This window comes from Arachis stenosperma, chromosome 9, assembly GCF_014773155.1.
Source record: "Arachis stenosperma cultivar V10309 chromosome 9, arast.V10309.gnm1.PFL2, whole genome shotgun sequence".
In the NCBI taxonomy this organism is placed as follows: domain Eukaryota; kingdom Viridiplantae; phylum Streptophyta; class Magnoliopsida; order Fabales; family Fabaceae; genus Arachis; species Arachis stenosperma.
In genome coordinates this window covers 139,678,587-139,684,961 of record NC_080385.1, presented here as the reverse complement: position 1 = coordinate 139,684,961, position 6,375 = coordinate 139,678,587, and the positions used below count along the sequence as shown (strand labels likewise).

Here is a 6,375-nt window from a genome sequence, read left to right as displayed (position 1 = left end):
CCAGACAGACTTTGAGAAATCAAATTGACTTGTTGAGTCAATATCTTGTTCTGAGCCAATATGGCATTCAGAGCATCAATCTCAAGAACTCCTTTCTTCTGACTTGTCCCATTGTTCACAGGATTCCTTTCAGAAGTGTACATGAATTGGTTATTTGCAACCATTTCAATGAGCTCTTGAGCCTCTGTAGGCATCTTCTTCAGATGAAGAGATCCTCCAGCAGAGCTATCCAAAGACATCTTGGATAGTTCAGAGAGACCATCATAGAAAATACCTATGATGCTCCATTCAGAAAGCATGTCAGACGGACATTTTCTGATTAATTGTTTGTATCTTTCCCAAGCTTCATAGAGGGATTCTCCATCCTTTTGTCTGAAAGTTTGGACTTCCACTCTAAGCTTGCTCCATCTTTGAGGTGGAAAGAACTTTGCCAAGAAGGCATTGACTAGCTTTTCCCAAGAGTCCAGGCTTTCTTTAGGTTGAGAGTCCAACCATGTCCTAGCTCTGTCTCTTACAGCAAAAGGGAATAGCATCAGTCTATAGACCTCAGGGTCTACCCCATTAGTCTTGACTGTGTCACAGATTTGCAAGAATTCAGCTAAGAACTGATGAGGATCTTCCATTGGAAGTCCATGGAACTTGCAATTCTGTTGCATTAGAGAAACTAATTGAGGTTTAAGCTCAAAGTTGTTTGCTCCAATGGCAGGGATAGAGATGCTTCTCCCATAAAAATCAGGAGTAGGTGCAGTAAAGTCACCCAGCACCTTCCTTGCATTGTTTGCATTATTGTTGTTTTCAGCTGCCATGTCTTCTTCTTCTTTGAAGAATTCGGTCAGGTCCTCTAAAGAGAGTTGTGCTTTGGCTTCTCTTAGTTTTCTCTTCAAGGTCCTTTCGGGTTCAGGGTCAGCTTCAACAAGAATGCCTTTGTCTCTGCTCCTGCTCATATGAAAGAGAAGAGAACAAGAAAATGTGGAGTCCTCTATGTCACAGTATAGAGATTCCTTGAGGTGTCAGAGGAAAAGAGAAATAGAAAGAAGAAGGAGAAGAAGAATTCGAACTTTACTTAGATAAGGTTCGAATTGTGCATTAGAAGGAGTGGTACTCCATAAATAGAAGGATGTGAGGAGGAGGGGAGTAATTTTTCGAAAATTAATTAAAATATTTTGAAAACATTTTTGAAAAACACTAATTGATTTTCGAAAATAAAAGTGGAAAAGAAATCAAGTGATTTTTGAAAAGATTTTTAAATTAGAAATCAAAAGATTTGATTGTAAACTATTTTGACAAAGATGTAGTTAAGAAGATATGATTGGTTTTAAAAAGATGTGATTGAAAAGATATGATTTGAAAACAATTTTAAAAAGATTTGATTTTAAAAATTAATGACTTGCCTAACAAGAAAAGATATGATTCAAACATAAAACCTTCCTCAACAGAAAAGGCAAAAAATGTTCAATCAAATCATTAATTGTTAGTAAGTATCTTTAAAAAAAAAGGAAAGAAATTAATTTTGAAAACATTTGATTGAAAAGATATGATTTGAAAAAGATTTGATTTTGAAAAACTTTGAAAACTTGAAAAAAAATTGATTTGAAAACAAAATCTTCCCCCTTTGCCATCCTGGCGTTAAACGCCCAGAATGGTATCCATTCTGGCGTTTAACGCCCAAAATGCACCCTTTTTGGGCGTTAAACGCCCAACCAGGTACCCTGGCTGGCGTTTAAACGCCAGTCTGTCCTTCTTCACTGGGCGTTTTGAACGCCCAGCTTTTCTGTGTAATTCCTCTGCTGCATGTTCTGAATCTTCAGTCCCCTGTACTATTGACTTGAAAAGACACAAATTAAAAATATTTTTGGATTTTTAATAATCAAAATGCAACAAGAATCAAATAACCATGCATGCAAGACACCAAACTTAGCAGTTTGTATACTACTGACACTATATGAGACACATAAACACTCAAGTCAAAAGAATTCAAAGATCAGAGTAAGAAATCATCAAGAATTACTTGAAGATCCTTAAGACACATGAATGCATGCAATTGACACCAAACTTAAGATGAGACACTAGACTCAAGCAAGAAACATCAAATATTTTTGGTTTTTATGGTTTTTGTGAATTTTTTTGTGATTTTCGAAAATTAAGTGGAAAAAGATATCAAAATTCTTAATGAGAATTCCAGGAATCAGTGCAATGCTAGTCTAAGACTCCGGTCCAGGAATTAGACATGGCTTCACAGCCAGCCAAGCTTTCAAAGAAAGCTTCGGTCCAAAACACTAGACATGGCCAAAGGCCAGCCAAGCCTTAGCAGATCACTGCTCCAAAAGCAAGATTGATAAAAAAAATCAACAAGCTTCTGTGATGATAAGTTGAAACCTCGGTCCAATGAGATTAGACATGGCTTCTCAGCCAGCCAGATTTCAACAAATCATCATGAAACTCTAGAATTCATCTTCAAGAATTTCGAAAAAAAATAAATGCCTAATCTAAGCAACAAGATGAACCGTCAGTTGTCCATGCACAAGAACAATCCCCGGCAATGGCGCCAAAAACTTGGTGCACGAAATTGTGATCAATACTTTTCAAAACATAAACAATCCCTAGTAATGGCTCCAAAGACTTGGTGCTCAATACCATGGCATAAACACAACTTCGCACAACTAACCAGCAAGTGCACTGGGTCGTCCAAGTAATAAACCTTACGCGAGTAAGGGTCGATCCCACGGAGATTGGTGGTATGAAGCAAGCTATGGTCATCTTGTAAATCTCAGTATGGCAGACTCAAATGGGTATAGATGATGAATAAAGTAATAAGATAAAGATAGAGATACTTATGTATATCATTGGTGAGAGCTTCAGATAAGCGAATGAAGATGCCTTCCCTTCCGTCTCTCTGCTTTCCTAATGTCTTCATCCAATCCTTCTTACTCCTTTCCATGGCAAGCTTATGCAAGGGTTTCACCGTTGTCAATGGCTACCTCCCATCCTCTCATTGGAAATACGTTCCTGATGCTCTGTCACAGCATCGGCTATCCATCTGTCGGTTCTCAATCAGGCCGGAATAGAATCCAGTGATTCTTTTGCGTCTGTCACTAACGCCCCGCCCTCAGGAGTTTGAAGCACGTCACAGTCATTCAATCATTGAATCCTACTCAGAATACCACAGACAAGGTTAGACCTTCCGGATTCTCTTGAATGCCGCCATCAGTTCTTGCCTATACCACGAAGACTCTGATCTCACGGAATGGCTGGCTCGTTTGTCAGGCGAGCACTCGGTTGTCAGGCGATCAACCATGCATCATGCAATCAGAAATCCAAGAGATATTCACTAAGCCTCAGATGCTTATAGAACAAGAATGGTTGTCAGTCATCTTGTTCATAGGTGAGAATGATGATGAGTGTCAATCATCACCTTCATCAAGTTGAAGAACAAGTGATATCTTGGACAAAGAACAAGCGGAATTGAATAGAAGAACAATAGTAATTGCATTAATACTCGAGGTACAGCAGAGCTCCACACCTTAATCTATGGTGTGTAGAAACTCCACCGTTGAAAATACATAAGAACAAGGTCTAGGCATGGCCGAATGGCCAGCCTCCCAAAGTGAGTTCAATCATCAAAACATGATCAAAAGACTCTCTATATTACAATAGTAAAAGGTCCTACTTATAGAAAACTAGTAGCCTAAGGTGTACAAAGATGAGTAAATGACATAAAAATCCACTTCCGGACCCACTTGGTGTGTGCTTGGGCTGAGCAATGAAGCATTTTCGTGTAGAGACTTCTCTTGGAGTTAAACGCCAGCTTTTATGCCAGTTTGGGCGTTTAACTCCCAATTAGGTGCCAGTTCCGGCGTTTAACGCTGGAATTTCTGTAGGTGACTTTGAACGCCGGTTTGGGCCATCAAATCTTGGGCAAAGTATGGACTATCATATATTGCTGGAAAGCCCAGGATGTCTACTTTCCAACGCCGTTGAGAGCGCGCCAATTGGGCTTCTGTAGCTCCAGAAAATCCACTTTGAGTGCAGGGAGGTCAGAATCCAACAGCATCTACAGTCCTTTTCAGTCTCTGAATCAGATTTTTGCTCAGGTCCCTCAATTTCAACCAGAAAATACCTGAAATCACAGAAAAACACACAAACTCATAGTAAAGTCCAGAAAAGTGAATTTTAACTAAAAACTAATAAAAATATACTAAGAACTCAACTAAAACTACTAAAAACATACTAAAAACAATGCCAAAAAGCGTACAAATTATCCGCTCATCAAACATCCACTCTCAGCTTGCTTAGCTTTTGAGGAGGAAAGAATTTATCCAAGAAGGCAGTGACAAGCTTATCCCATGAGTCCAGGCTATCCTTGGGTTGTGAATCCAACCATACTCTAGCTCTGTCTCTTACAGCAAAAGGGAAAAGCATGAGTCTGTAGACTTCAGGATCAACTCCATTCATCTTTACAGTCTCACAGATCTGCAAGAACTCAGTTAAAAACTGATAAGGATCTTCAGATGGAAGTCCATAAAATTTGCAGTTTTGTTGCATTAAAGCAACTAGTTGAGGTTTAAGCTCAAAGTTATTGGCTCCAATGGCAGGAATGGAGATGCTTCTTCCATCAAATTTGGACGTTGGTTTTGTGAAGTCACCAAGCATTCTCCTTGCATTATTATTATTATTTTCGGCCATCTCCTTCTCTTGTTCGAAAATTTCTGAAAGGTTGTTCCTGGATTGTTGTAATTTAGCTTCTCTTAATTTTTTCTTCAGAGTCCTTTCAGGTTCTGGATCAATTTCAACAAGAGTGCCTTTATCCTTGTTCCTGCTCATATGAAAGAGAAGAGAACAAGAGAAGAAAGAGGAATCCTCTATGTCACAGTATAGAGATTCCTTTATGTTAGTAGAAAAAGAAGGGGGTAGAAGAATGAAGAAGGGGATTCGGATTTTGGATGAAGAGAGGTGGAGAGAAGTGTTAATAATTAAATAATTAAATAGAAGAAGAAAAGAGAAGAGAGATTTCGAAAATAATTTTGAAAAGGGGTTAGTGATTTTCGAAAATTAGAGATGAAATGTAATTAAAATTAAACATGAAACAATTAATTAATTAAAAAGAATTTTTGAAAAAGGGATGAGATATTTTCGAAAATTAGAAGAGGGAAAAGTAGTTAGGTGGTTTTGAAAAGGATAAGAAACAAACAAAAAGTTAGTTAGTTGATTGAAAAAGATTTGAAATCAAATTTGAAAAAGATAAGAAGATAGTAAGTTAGATAAGATATTTTGAAATCAAATTTTGAAAAAGATAAAATTTTTGAAAAGGATAAAATAAAAGATAAAAAGATTTAATTCAAAAATTTTGAAATTACTTACTTCACTAACAAGAAACTACAAGATAAGATTCTAGAACTTAAAGATTGAACCTTTCTTAACAAGAAAGTAACAAACTTCAAATTTTTGAACCAATCACATTAATTATTAGTGAATTTTCAAAAATTACATATAAAGATAAGAAAAAGATTTTGAAAATAATTTGAAAAAGATTTTTGAAATTTTCGAAAAATAGAAAAAAAATTGAAAAAGTTATGATTTTTGAAAAAGATTTTGAAAAGATAAGATTTTTTAAAATTGAAATTTTGACTTGACTTGTAAGAAACAACTAATTTTGAAAACTTTTGACCAAGTCAATCCCAAAATTTCGAAATTTTGGAGGGAATTAAGGAAAAGATATATTTTTTTTTATTTTTAAATTTTTAATTATGAGAGAGAAAAACAACAAAAATACTTTATGCATGAAAATTTTGGATCAAAACAATGAATGCATGCAAGAATGCTATGAATGTCAAGATGAACACCAAGAACACTTTGAAGATCATGATGAACATCAAGAACATAATTTTGAAAAAATTTTTATGCAAAGAAAACATGCAAGACACCAAACTTAGAAATCTTTAATGCATGGACTCTAACAAACAAAAAATGCATATGAAAAACAACAACCAACACAAAACAAGAAAACATCAAGATCAAACAAGAGGACTTATCAAGAACAACTTGAAGATCATGAAGAACACTATGAATGCATGGGATTTTCGAAAAATGCAAGAAAAATTTTTAAAAGCATGCAATTGACACCAAACTTAAAAATTGACTCAAGACTCAAACAAGAAACACAAAATATTTTTGATTTTTATGATTTTCTAAATTTTTTTTAGATTTTTATTAATATTTTCGAAAATAAAGTTTTGGAAAAATGAAAAATAAAAGAAAAATTTTGAAAAAGATTTTTTGAAAAGAAAATTACCTAATCTGAGCAACAAGATGAACCGTCAGTTGTCCATACTCGAACAATCCCCGGCAACGGCGCCAAAAACTTGGTGGACGAAATTG

General features: G+C 35.7%; 1 non-coding gene across 1 annotated transcript; it reads left to right on the top strand.

Annotated features, from left to right (window-relative positions):
- Positions 1–293: 293 nt before the first annotated feature.
- LOC130952473 (small nucleolar RNA R71) lies at positions 294–401 on the top strand. The gene has a single exon (XR_009074653.1). It is a non-coding gene; the product is annotated as a small nucleolar RNA R71 (small nucleolar RNA).
- Positions 402–6,375: the final 5,974 nt, after the last annotated feature.